The sequence below is a fragment of the Antechinus flavipes genome, chromosome 1 (genome assembly GCF_016432865.1).
Source record: "Antechinus flavipes isolate AdamAnt ecotype Samford, QLD, Australia chromosome 1, AdamAnt_v2, whole genome shotgun sequence".
Lineage (NCBI taxonomy): Eukaryota > Metazoa > Chordata > Mammalia > Dasyuromorphia > Dasyuridae > Antechinus > Antechinus flavipes.
Window position 1 is genome coordinate 412,698,177 of NC_067398.1, and position 15,112 is coordinate 412,713,288.

The window sequence follows — 15,112 nt, forward strand, 5'->3', positions numbered from 1 at the left end:
CCCTAGGATTTAACAGATTTATTCAGAGGTAGTTTCACTTTGACTTAGTGGAATGAAGTCTTTTGCAAATGAAATCATAGACCCTCTATTAGTCCTGTATATGGAATAACATGTCAAAATATTACTGTGTTAATTTGTACTTCTGAATTTTCATTATTTTTTTTATCAGTTCATCTTGTTGCTATGCTCACCTTCACATGTACAATCACTTAAATATAGGAAAGAATTGAGTATATGCTAAAATAATAATGATTCTGAGTGGTACTTGTTTGTCACAATTGGGAACTTAGTACAGAATAGTAAGAAACAGTGTGGTATATGTTGAAAAAAGACCTGATCTAAATGTCAAGAAATACCTGGGCTTAATGCCTATTTTTGCTACTGAATATTTTCAAAAGTCTTCAAATCATTCTGAGACAGATTTCTACAATTTTAACATGAAAATCAGTTAATGAGTCAATTAGCATATAGTAAGTACCTATTATGGATCAGCCATAGTAGGAAGTGTGGAGATATAAACACAAAGAATAATAGAATTATTAGATTTTGAATTAAAATCATCCAAACTTTTCAGTAGATCCAGAACCAAATGATCCTAGAGGTATGCAAAACTGATAAATCCTTAAAAATCAAAACTTATATTTTATTTTGTAAGAAATGAGCTGCATTTTCATTACTAAAAGTCTAATGTAATCACAGTGTCTACTTTTGGTTGTGACAAACATGATAACTAATGCTGTTTTGAGAATTTTGATTGTGATAGATTAGAAAAACTGTTTGACATTTATAGCACCTGCATCCCCAATATAAAAATCACTAATTAATCCTATCAGTCTTTTACTTTCAGGAGTAGTAAAAGTTTATTTCTCTGTTAAAAATTTTATGAATTCCCATTTATGAAAAATGATCAAACAGTTCTAGGTATATTAATCACCAACTTTAGAATGTTTTCTCTCTTTAAAAAACGAAAACTTGTGGATAAAGTATATTGTTTTATTATGATAGGAACAATTGAAACTTTTTTATTAATATTGTGATTTAATATACTTTCTACATTAAAGTATATTTAATTTAATTCTTATAACTGCAAGCTCTAGATTATCTTAAAATTACATTTTCTGACTTCCAAATGGGTTTTAATGGTTGCTAATAATGAAAAAGTTAAGAAAAATAGTGAAGAAAGTAAAAAGAAAATATGTCAGATAAAGTAAATGAAATTGAAAAATGTTGAATAGAGAACAGAAAACAAGTATGCATAATACTCATACATCACTTGTCTTGATGAAGGACTTATGAAATGAAGCTCCACTTGTAATGCTGGAGAAACTGAGCAAGATAGAGATAAGAGAGCATTCAATAATTTATTAAATGAAGAGATTTACTGGGACCAAATGGATCCATGGTTTGGTCCTAGGGCTGAATGAGGCTATCATCTCAAAGAATCCAGCAGTGAATGTCAAATACAAGATTTTTTTTTTATAGGGTTGCAAGAATGATGACATAATGGGGTAGGTATCTGAATGGGGATAACCTAATGGGGGGAGCCACGTAGGATGACATAATGAGAGGTACTGGAGAGGCTCCTGATATTCTAATGATATCTAAAATGGATAAAGAACTTTATCCCATCAAACATTAAGAGGGAATGAGTATAGCCTAAGGTCTAAAATATAAGACCTTTATCCTAACTTTAAGAGGGAATGATTATGACCTGAGGCAGAGTAGGTGAATAGGACAATTAGGGAAACTGGGTCAGGACATTAAAAGAGAACTGTGGCACTTTTCTAGAGTACTGAATATTTTGCCATTTTAAAAAGAAAAGGCAACTTTTCACAAATTTCTATTTTGGGCTAATGAATTTAAAGATGTATTAAAGCCATAAATCCCTTGGAAATTCACTAGACTACAATTCCCTACCCACTAGAAGAAATGAAAAGAGTCTCTCACTATCACTAAATCTAAGGATTTATAGTTTACTGGTAAACAAAACAAAACAAAACAAAACAAACAAACAAAAATCCTTTTGAAGCAAGCTCAGCAACAGTCTCAGTTATGAATAAAATTTTACAAAAAATCTAGTCCAGGGTCATAAGTTGAAAAATAGTTGAAAAAAGCAAAGTAGCACAGTATAAAATTTGAATTCATTGTTGTGACCTGCTTCCTCCAACAACATTTTTTGTTTCTATAAATGAATAAAAGAAAGTATTTCTTAAGCATTTATGATGTGCAAAGCGCTATTTAAGTATCATGGGGATAGGAGAAAAGCAAGAGCAAGACAGTTTTTCCTCTCAAGGATCTCACATTTTAAGAGGAATAAACAGCACATGGAGATAGGGAGGGTTGGAGGTGCATCTGCAAGTCAGTGTCATTTAAAATCTTCAGTTTCTAATGTTTAACCACTTGACAAAAGAAGACTTTTATAGTAAGAACTGCCCCCATTTTCAGGAGATCTTTCTTCTGTAGGAGTAAGAGTTACATCACAAAGACATTTATTTTTCTGGTTGCAACTCCACAAACGTTGTTTCCATGGACTTTGACTGAGCTGGACAGGGCCAGAGGCTAATAGGGAGAATGGATGCTTTGGGGTGATAGGTAGAGAATTATTGCTATTGCTATTATTTTATTGCCTGTTGATGATAGTTGCTCAGTGGATATTGATGAAAGCAGAAAAGGGAGGCTTATCTTCCATAGGGTTATTTCCTGCAATGATGGCTTTAAGGGCCAGGCTGGAAGTAGGTTTAGTCATCTTTGGTGGGTGAACATTATTATACCTAGGGCTCAAGGTAAAGAGGTACAGTACTTTTCAGGAAAAAAAAAAAAACAAATAAAAAAAAAAAACTACCTTATTAATATCTTGCTAAAATTAGACTAACATGAATGTTGTTAACAAATGTATATACTAATATTATAGTCTCTCTAATTAATGTCAGTCAGTATTATTGAATGGAAAATGATAAGCTGAAAAAATAAATTATACTTGCAACTGAAAACAGAAGTCGAAAAGTTGAGTGTATATATAACTACATTCTATCTATTTAGTATTCTATTATTCTAAGTTAAGGACACGTATAATTGTTGATATCACTAAATAAATTTCATGAATGTATTATTTTATAAAAATATTTGATTGAATATCTAATACCAGAGTCACTGGATCAACAATCCCTCTTTTTCATTTCTTCTGTTTTATTCCTTCCATTCTCATAATGCTTTTTTTTTCTTCTTTCTCCCCTCTTTTCCTTTTTGGTATCTTTCAGTATTATAGAGGTGAAAGAATATGTATATAAATAACAAAGAAGTAATCATACACAGTAGTATCCAAGCTGGCAAATAGATGCACATTGCTTATGTGTCACTATTTTTTGTTCTTGAACAAACACAATTGCTCCAAGTCCATGTTCAGATAGGAGATTGTTTTATGTTGGGGAATAGCACTTGTCTAGATGTAAGAAAAGGATGAATGGTAACTTTTTAAACATAGTGGAAGGGAATTATTTATGGAATCAGGTTTTACAATTCAACATATATGTATCATTTAGATTCATGGAATCAATTTTTAAGAAAAGACTGAATGATAACTTTTTAAACTTAGTAGAAAGGAATTATTTATGGAACCATGGTTTTACAATTCAACATATATTAGTCATTTATTTTCAGGAAATCAACTTACCTCAATGAAAATTTAAAACTCACTGTTAAATGGATTATTTTGATTTCAAAATTATTTTTGATAATACAAAAATTTTTAAGTTGACTTCAAATACATATATATATATATATATAAACTCCAGACCTTCCCTACTTATCAGAATGTCAGGTACCTCCCCCAATTCTGTCATTGTTCTTCTTATTCATCAAAACTCTATAAAGAATCTCTAGAATGTATGTGTATATATGTGTGTATGTGTGTGTGAGACTTTAAAAATGTTATCTCATTTTATCCTCATAACAACTTTGGAAGATAGGTCCTATTATTATTCCTATTTTATAATGAGGACAGGACACTGAAGAAGAATGGCATTAGGGACTTGAACAAGGTCATACAACTAATAAATGAGTAAGGGTAGATTAGAACTCAGGTCATCCTGACTCAAGGTCCTGACTTAGTAACGCCAAGTTCTTTCCACTGCATTAGCTATATATCAATATTACAAGACAGACAGACTTGTGGAAAAGGAAGGAATTTATGACCAAAGAAGAATCAGAGATCATTATTGATTACAAAATAGGAAATTTTGATTATATCAAATTGAAAACTATTTGTACAAACAAAACTAATGCAGATAAGATTAGAAGGGAAGCAATAAATGAGAAAACATTTTTACAGTCAAAGGTTCTGATAAAGGCCTCAGAAATATATAGAGAACTGACTCTAAATTATAAAAAATCAAGCCATTCTCCAATTGATAAATGGTCAAAGGATATGAACAGACAATTCTCAGATGAAGAAATTGAAACTATTTCTAACCATATGAAAATGTGCACCAAGTCATTATTAATCAGAGAAATGCAAATTAAGACAACTCTGAGATACCACTACATACCTATCAGATTTGCTAGAATGACAGGGAAAGATAATGCAGAATGTTGGAGGGGATGTGGGAAAACTGGGACATGAATACATTGTTGGTGGAATTGTGAACACATCCAGCCATTCTGGAGAACTATTTGGAACTATGCTCAAAAAGTTATCAAACTGTGCATACCCTTTGATCCAGCTGTGTTACTACTGGGCTTATATCCCAAAGAGATCTTAAAGAAGGGAAAGGGGCCTGTGTGTGCATGAATGTTTGTGGCAGCCCTGTTTGTAGTGGCCAGAATTGGGAAATTGAGTAGATGCCCATCAATTGGAGAATGGCTGAATAAATTGTGGTATGTGAATATTATGGAATATTATTGTTCTGTAAGAAATGACCAACAGGACAATTTCAAAAAGGCCTGGAGAGACTTACACAAACTGATGCTGAGTGAAACGAGCAGGGCCAGGAGATAATTATATACCTCAACAACAATACTAGATGATGATCAATTCTGAAGGACCTGGCCATATTCAACAATGAGATGAACCAAATCTGTTCCAATAGAGCAGTAATAAACTGAATCAGCTGCATTCAGCAAAACTCTGGGATATGACTGTGAATCACTACATAGAATTCCCAATCCCTCTATTTTTGTCCACCTGCATTTTTTATTTCCTTCACAGGTTAATTGTACAATATTTCAAAGTCTGATTCTTTTTGTATAGCAAAATAACTGTTTGAACATGTATACATATATTGTATTTAATTTATACTTTAACATATTTAACATGTATTGGTCAACCTGCCATCTGGGGGAAGGGGTGGGGGGGAAGGAGGGGAAAAGTTGGAACAAAAGGTTTTGCAATTGTCAATGCTGAAAAATTACCCATGCATATATCTTGTAAATAAAAAGCTCTAATCAAATATATGTATATTAGAAGAGGGAGTTGAATGACTCTCTCACTTGATAGAGACAGTATCAAAATTCCTCAAATATATATTTTTAAAAGTCATGAGTATGGATATAGGAAAAACCATTTGTAAGTACTTGCTATGTGTCAGCAAGCGTGATCATAAGAATTGGAACTATACTATTTAGCTCTAGAGAGAGATTTATGGCCACTTGAGTGGAATTATGAGGAGGAATATTTTGGCTCAATTTAATGAATAATGACACTCAGCAAGATAGAAAAATGGAATAGGCTGCCTCTTGAGACAGTAACATTCCCTGTCACTGAAAGAATTCAAAAGATTGGGTGGCCAATTGTTTGGAATTTTATAATTGAAAGTTCTGGGTCAACTAGGTGGTACAGTTTATAAAGCTGACCTGCAGTCAGAAAGACTAGAGTGCAAATACTGACTTAGACAGCTGCTAGTTGTATGATACCAGGCAAATTACTTAACCTCATTTACCCAAGTTTCCTCGTCTATAAAATGAGCTGGGAAAGAAAATGGCAAATTATTCCAGTAGCTTTGCCAAAAAAATTATAAATATATATATATATATATATATATATGTATATATATATACACATATATATATATATCTTCCAAATGTTGTCACAAAGAGTCATATAGGACTGAAATTATTGAACAATAACAAAAATACAATTTTTAGGTGTAGATTAGACTAGATAACCTCTGATTTGGCTTCTAATTTTAATACTCTATGATTCTTAAGGATAATATCACTAATAAAAGTGCTCTTTCCAAATTATTTTACTCTTTTCTTAAGGCATTATGATCCTATAAATTAGTAAAGATACTATCAAAATACCTAAGAGAAACTGTCAAACAGAGCAAACAATTAAAAATGAGTCAGATCATTAGCCTAGCAACAGAAACCTTATAATCAAAATTTGAATGAATAACAGAGAGAAACCAAAATAGAAGTTATTTGTTTTCATCAATCAAAATCAGAATCACAGAGGATTTTCTCATATGGAAGGTAGGGGACTTATTACATATTGTTTACGATTATTAGACTTATGAGTTGAAATGGGATAAAGCCAGAGATAGAGAGAGAGCGATTACTAATGGAAATGATATTATGGGCAGAAGCAGTATGTGGGGTAAAAACGGGCAAACAGGAGAAGAGGAATAAATACCTGGTGCTTCCACCTCCATACATCATCCAGGATCAAAGATTAGCTCATTTATACCCACTCAGTCTTTTTCCCCACAGGATTCTGATGATTAGAGCAGTCTCAGGAAAGATTAAGATTAATAAATGGATGCATCTTCAGTACTAGGATGAAGATCGGGCAGGATGCTTGGAATAAGAAGAACACTTAGGAAGTTTAACTGGTTGAAAAAGAAGATCCAGGGGTTGATGATGTTTTGTAGAGGAGTGTATTTAAATGATCAGCTACAAAGCTTCTCTTTTATTGCTATGGCTGATGAAACAGGGATATCTAAGCATGTGGTACAGAGAGAACCAAATGATCATGGCAACCCAAGACTTCTAAATTATTATAAAGCAATGTAATATTTCAAGATTTTAAAAGATACTACTATTTATTGGGTTCTTTCTCTACCCCAAAATCCGAAAAGATGAAAAAAAAATCTTATTTGGTAAGGATTGCTTCAATATTATACCCCTCATTTTCTTTATTTACTTTAAATTACTGTGAAGAACTTACTTTTTGCCTCTGTAAGCTTCTCACTTTGGTTGCCTTGAGAAAATCTCGAGATTAAAAAATATATTACATTATTGGGGTCTGATTATATGGCTTCTGGTAAGACTATGAATTAAATTCACACTGGATGCACATGAAAATATTAATAATCACAGTAAAGTTTTCAAAAACATTTACAAAACAAAGTTAATGCTGTCAGAATTGTTGTCAACCATGAAATTGTAGAAGAAAGTTTGCTGAACCAAGTGATATAGAGACTATATAACTTCAAAGAAAACTACACCATTAAAATTAAAAACATTTTTCAAAATAAGACAATTAACCAATGGGGTCAAAAATCTTGGTATTCATTACAACTCTGTGCTTTTAATCTGACATATCAGAAATCTTACTAAAACTGTTTCTTTCTTAGCAGTTAATTAGATACACAATAAATATCTAGGGCACATATTATAAAAAGAAAAAATAAGGGTGTTCAATAGAACTATTATTTCTGTTTATAATTACCTGTGGCTTTCCAAAATATAAGCTTTTTATATCAATTTAACTGATTTAATTCAAATTAATGCTTATCAAATTTAAAATGAATTCAGGTTTTGTTCTATTTAATACTTCTTAGTTAGTGGCTGGATATGTATAAATAGAATTTGAAAATACATAGAAACATAATTTTAAAGCAGGTTGGGAATCAAACTTTGAACCTTTGATTTGGGAAATGTTTTAAGTTAAAGATAATTTGGTCTAGCCAATTCATTTGAAAAATAGCATAGTTTTGAAATGGCATTTCTAAGGTCTGACTTCAAGTTGCTTATAGCTAAGGGAATTTGGACAGGTCTTATGCCCAAGGTAGGACTTGAAGAGATCTGGGATTTTAAAACATGAAGTTGATAAAGCAGTCCATTAATAAAAGAAATGGCAGAGAGGCTATGCAAAGAACTTGGAAATTTGAGGCAGAATGTAATCTAAAGAAAAGTTAGTAGTAAAAATATGGAGTCCATGAAGAGAAAAATGTGTAAATAATCATTGGAAGGTACATTGAAGCCAATTTATTAGAAACTTTAAAATGTCAAACAGAGGAATTTATTGGATTTTAGAGACAATAGTGAGTAATTGAAGCTTTCTGAGTAGTAAGTAATATAATCATACCCATGTTTCTAAAACATCAATTTTGTCAGTAGTCCAAATGAGATGTGAAAAAGGTCTAGTTATGATAGAGTTCATGTCTATATAGAGAATGGAAAATAGTATGGAGGCCGAATAGACAAGACTTGGCAATTTACTGGATATAGGACAATAGGAGGTAAAATAGACATTAGAATTGTCTCACTGGTTAAGTACCCAAGTGACTAGCATGATATTTTTTTCTTTGAAAAACCTAGGATGATGAGAAAGAAGTGTGTATTTTGGAGAATAGGAAATTAGTTACATTTTGGACATATTTAACCTGAGATACATAGGAGATAAAAAATTGGAGATTTCTAATAAGCAATTGGTAATATGAATAAGAAAGGAAGAAAAGAGCAGAGGAAAAGAAAGGAAAGGGCAGGCAGGAAAAAAGATAGGGTGAGGGAGAGAGTAAGAAAAAGAGAGGGATAGAAGGAGAGAAGGGGGGGGGCGGGGAAGGGAAAAAGAGAGAGAGGAAGAATAAGAATTTGGATAGAGATAGGGATTGTTCCAGCGATTTCATTGGTATAAAGGATATCCCTGAAAAGAAAGTCTTTGTACCAGCACAGGTAAATTGGTCAGAATCTCTCAGCCACTTAAAGCCTTATAGAATTGCCTAGATCACTGAGCAGTTAAGGGATTTCTATGTGTCACATAGGTAGTGTCAGAAGAGGAATTTGAACTTCAATGTGTGTGCTTGTGTGTATGTGTATGTACTTTGAAGCAGTCTATTCCTTAAGTTATGCTACCTTTTAAAGAGCATGTGTACCTTTTAAAATATTAATACTAAGAACATATGAGTTATCAGAGGCTGTTTTGGAGAAGGCCAAAAGAGGAAAATTGATAGGTGTGACTGAGAAGTATGTCATTAGACATCCAGAGGGTGTGAATAACAGATTAGAAATATCTTACTTTATTTTATTACAGGAAGACATAAATATATTAATGCTGGGTCAATTACTTATTGTGTAATTGCTTTATCTACAATTTTAGGTTCATTTGCCTTTGCTGGATTATTATTTTGCCTTTACAAAAATACTAACAACAAAAAGAAGAAGACTAAACATACAGCTTTGCTCAATTTGTTCTTTGACCTTCTGCAGTTTCAACTAAGTAGGCAATCAAATAGTCAGAAAGTAATCAAACTCTAAGTATCATGGAAAATTTGGAATCTCTTGCATAGCTTGTGATTCAAATGAGGTTTTTATTTCATTTTTATAATTCTTTTTAAGAGTATATTTTTATATAAGAAATCAAGCCATTCTCCGATTTTTAAATGGTCAAAGGATATGAACAGACAATTCTCAGATGAAGAAACTGAAACTATTTCTAAACATATGAAAAGATGTTCCTAATCATTATTAATCAGAGAAATTAAGACAACTCTGAGATACCACTACACACCTGTCAGATTGGCTAAGATGACAGGAAAAAAATAAAGCTGAATCTTGGAGGGGATGTGGGAAAACTGGGACACTGATGCATTGTTGGTGGAATTGTGAACACAGCCAGCCATTCTGGAGAGCAATTTGGAACTATGCTCAAAAAGTTATCAAACTGTGCATACCCTTTGATCCAGCTATGTTACTACTGGGCTTATATTCTAAAGAGATCATAAAGAAGGGAAAGGGACCCACATTTCCAAAAATGTTTGTGGCAGCCCTCTTTGTAGTGGCTAGAAACTGGAAATTGAATGGATGCCCATCAATTGGAGAATGGCTGAATAAATTGTGGCATATAAATGTTATGGAATATTACTGTGCTGTAAGAAATGACCAGCAGGATGAATACAGAGAAGCCTGGAGAGATTTACATGAACTGATGCTGAGTGAAATGAGCAGGGACAGGAAATCATTATATACTTCAACAACAATACTATATGATGATCAATTCTGATGGACCTGGCTCTTTTCAACAATGAGATGAACCAAATCAGTTCCATTTGTTCAACAATGAAGAGAACCAGCTATACCCAGTGAAAGAAGTATGGGAAATGAATATGAACCACAACATAACATTTCCACTCCCTCTGTTTTTGTCCGCTTGCATTTTTGATTTCCTTCTGAGGTCATTTTTACCTTATGTCTAAGTCCGATTTTTCTTTTGCAGCAAAATAACTGAATGGATATGTATACATATATTGTATTTAACATATACTTTAACATATTTAACATGTATGGGTCTGCCTGCCATCTAAGGGAGGGGGTGGGAGGAAGGAGGTGAAAAGTTGAAAAAAAGGTATTGCAAGGGTCAGTGCTGCAAAATTACCCATGCATATATCTTGTAAATAAAAAACTATAATTAAAAAAAAAGATTAAGGCATATTAATCAGATTCTAAAATACCCACCAAAATAAAACTTTTTGGAGAAAAAATATAAATAAATAAATAAATATTTTGATAACCAAAAAAAAAAAAAAAAAAAAAAAAGAGTATGTTCTTAAAACCACATTCCTTATATCTAAAGAATTTTTCAATCTCAATTTCTGTAGACATCTCAGATGTCCTAAATTTGTCCATGACTAAAATCATAAATTGCCCTAAAACTTTATATCTTTCATGAACAAATGAATAATGTTTATAAAGAAAAGTAAGATAATCCCTAATTTCAAGAATTTCACATTTTAATGTAGACAACAACACATATGGAAAGTTTCAGGGAAAACTTAAATGGAAAGGTCCTGTGATCCCAAGGATATATTGGCAAAGCAGGTGTTTCTTTAATGTCTCTTCTTTAATGTAATTTCTACTGATAAAATCATATTACTTTGTACTACTATTTGACATTTTCATGAAAGTAAGCATTTTTTCCCCGCCATCTTCAATTGATAGGTTATAACACCAGCTGAAATAGTTGCCATATTCCATGTTAAGAGAATTTACTTCAAGAAATGATGACTGAAATTATTTTCAAGTAGTTATGTTCCACATTATATGTGTGTGGGGGTATGTATATATGTGTATATATTTGAGTAAGACACTTCATTTGTATATTACTTAATTACCTCATCTGTAAAATGAGAGTATTTGATTAAATAAAGTAAGCTATATGGTATGGGATAAAGAGAAAGCAAGAAGCTGAGGGGTAAGATGAGTTAAGTATATAAAATAAACTTTTTCTCCACTGATGGTTCATTTTAGTAAATAAATCAAATTTTTAAATATTATGTGGGTTGAAAGTGTAGGAGAGAATCTTTTCTGATTCTACTTTCAAGTCTCTATTGTCATATATAGTCTACGCTGTCTATTACCTGATCCTAACATCACCAGTCATCTTCTCATATACTTCAATATATCAATGGATTGATGATTTCATCAATAAAAGTAATCTTAATGATGATAATAATAATAATACAATGCCTTGTATTTATTTAGCACTCTAAGTTTCACAACATGTTTTAAGTATATTTTATTTGATTATTACAACAGCTCCACAGGAAGATGCTATTATCCTCATTTTACAAATGGGGAAACTGAGCTCCACTGAGGTAAACTGATTGCCCAGAATCACAGTACCAAGACATGTCTGAAGTGAAATTAAAACCTTGATCCTTGGCCAGCATTTAATTTGCTACACCAACCATAAAAATCCATACATGCCTTTGTATAAAGTGTGTTTTTGATGATATACTAGACAAAAGTTCTACTCGATGTGTTAGAGCTTCTCTTCTAGGTTTTGTTTAAAACAAATAAACAAACAAACAAACCAAAAACCCAAAACAAAAATACTTCTCATGGATTCCAATGGAACACTCTGACTGTCAATTTCTTAATACTTCTCTCTCTTGCCGGGTGGCCAGCAGGAGACTTACTTTTCCAATTATACTTTTCTTTGAAAATATTCTTTTCACCTTTCTTATTCTTGGGTTATCAATGGAAAGTTTCCACAGCTTATTTGCATTCTCTCTGTCTCCCTTGACTCTCTCTCATGCAATATTAAACATCTCAGGTAAGCTTACAAAAACCTAATAAACAGACAATTTACCTAAATTCACAAAAAGCATAATTCTTAATCTTAAACTCCAGGGCTTCATATTTGAATTTTGTAATAGAGACACAGAAATACTTATGAGATATCTATTAAATAACTTAAGGGGAGGACATCATTCTCAGTTGAGGCAATGCCAGCAGAATGCTACAATAAAATTAGGACCATTGTAGATTCCTCAATCATCCTTTTCTTTACACTGTGATTATCTTTTTCTGTCCAAGATCTCTTTTCTCCCTGTAGTGCTAAGGGAAGTTTCATAGCTTCTCTTTTGTCTATCTCTGAAGTGAGCTCACAATATTCTAGAAGCTTTCTAAAGAATTTTACTGCTATAACAAAGGGGAAAATAGAGAGTGAATAAAATCTTCTATTATCCACTTCCCAACTCCTTTTCCCCTCACCCTCGCCCCCACATGTTGAGGCATTCCGAGTTTGAGGTAATTAGAATGTATTATTGTTATTATCATGGGAGTTTCTTTCTCAAACTTTCCCAGTCTTATGTCCTCAAATAAAGTCTTATTTTGTTTTAGGGGAGAGAGAAGAGAATGAAGGAAAAAAAGAAAAATATCAGTTATAGGGAAGAAAGGAAGGTTTCATTATTATCAGACTAGCCTATCTTAGGAACTTTCTCTAAAAAAAAAAAAAAAAAAAAAAAAAAAAAAAAAGATAAGTCTTCCTTCCCTATCAGCCCTGATATCCTTCATGTCTTAAGACTGGCCAGCAGCAAGAGAGAGTTTAACAGTTATCAGTTGCTATGGGTGACAGAATAAATTTGCAGCCTTGAAAACTACTGCCTTCCTTAAAGAGCACAGGAGGAAAAGAACTCTCCAAAGCTGTCAGACTCAGGAGGCTTTCATTGCTTTTACCATCTTTCAAAGACATTTGACTACTTACTGCTCTCCTACATAAAATCAAAGTGTAGAAATAAAGTATGAACAAATGACAAGGTGCAATAAAAGACCTTGGAGCTAGAGAAAAACCAAAGCTCCATGAACCTCACTCATTTCTGATCCTTAACTCCTCAACCTAAAAGCAATACTCTCATGTCTTTCTTTGTCCTTCTATCGCCACTAAGCGGTCATGCTTAATTTAATCACTTTCTATAATGCCAATTGCCAATGAACAAAAGACCCATATCACAAAAATGGGCAGAATTCTGCTTAAGGCAAGTTGCAAGATCATTAGTTTATTTTATTATAAACTACTGCAATGTACTTATTGTCATGTATTCACAACTCAAATCAATTCAATAAACAAAAATGCTGGATTTGAAATTAGTATTCAGATTTTAATTCCTGTTCTGCCATTTATTATATTTGGAATCTTGGGCACTTATCATATACTAAAGACATGGTTCTCATCTGTAAAATGATAGATTTATGCTAGATAATCTTTAAGGGCCTTTCCATCTCTAAGTATGTGGTGCCCTTGTAACACCTCATTTAAGATCATTATGTAAATATCCCCTTGAAAGACTGAGTCCCTAGAGGGCATCTGATTATTACTTTATTGCTTAATTAGTTTACAGAAAAACATAGTTACTAATGTTGCGTAGTAACAAAAGGTATTGGTACAAAATAAAAAAAAAACCGACAATGAAAATAATAAAACCAATCAAAACAAACAAACCAACAACAACCACAAAAAACAACAATCAGTTCTCCAAGAATCTGGAACACTTTATTCCCAAAATATATACCTACTCCAGGGCAGAATTATCTCAGGCTTAGAAAGTGTACATGACAAAAGGATAATAGTCTCAGCTTCCTTATCTATAAAATGGAAATAATAATTACATCATAATGTTGATTTAAAAATGAAATTAGCACATTTGCCACATAGCAAGTGCCACATATATGTATGTGTTACTTCATTATTAATATTATTACTTATATGCACCATACTTAAAAAAGGATTTTGAAAAGTACAACATAAAACAAAATCAGTTGAACTCTCTCAAAATTTCTTTGAAAATAACATTAAAATAATTTCTCAAATCAAATTTTGCAGTGGCAGATTAACAAAAGTATAAGGTAAGAATTTTTTCTCGCCTAAGAAAACTTAGAATGTCAACCAGAGACATTTTTAACAGTAGGATGGAGGCTGGTCTCAAGTACGTATGGAGGTAGCAATAAGGGCTGCAGCAGCAATTTTAGGAGCTCTCAATCCAGGGACAGTAAGGAAATTAGTTAACTGGTCAGAAAGAGATTCCTAGATATCAGAGCTTGACTTATTTGGGGCAGAATTGGAGTGTTTTGGAGTTAGTTCAAGGCAGTACAAGAAGGATAAATGTTAAATTTTCAACTTGAGCATTTTCTCTTGAAAAATAGGCAAAGAATACAAGTTGAGGTTTAATTTATTGTTTTGTTGACAACAAATGATAGAGAAAATGTTAATTCTGGTTCAACTTAAATGTTGTGTATACATTTTTTAGAAGACTGATTGTTAATCATTTACCAGCACATTTATGGATAATATGATAAAAAAGACATAAAAACACTACATGGTCTTATGTGAACTTGTAAATTAAAATTTAGTTCAGTGAAGAACTGATTCTCATCAATACAATAATAATCTAAGACAATACTGAAGGACTAATGATGAAGTGTATTAATCTGTCTCCAGAGAAATAATTGATACTGTTTGAATACAGATTGAAGCATACATAGTATTTATTGTTTTCTTTCATTTTTTCCAACTTTAAACTTCTTATATAAAATGATATATGGAAATGTGCATAATTACACATATATAACCTATATTTGCTTAGTATTTCAGGGAGGGGAAGGAAAGGGAAAGGAA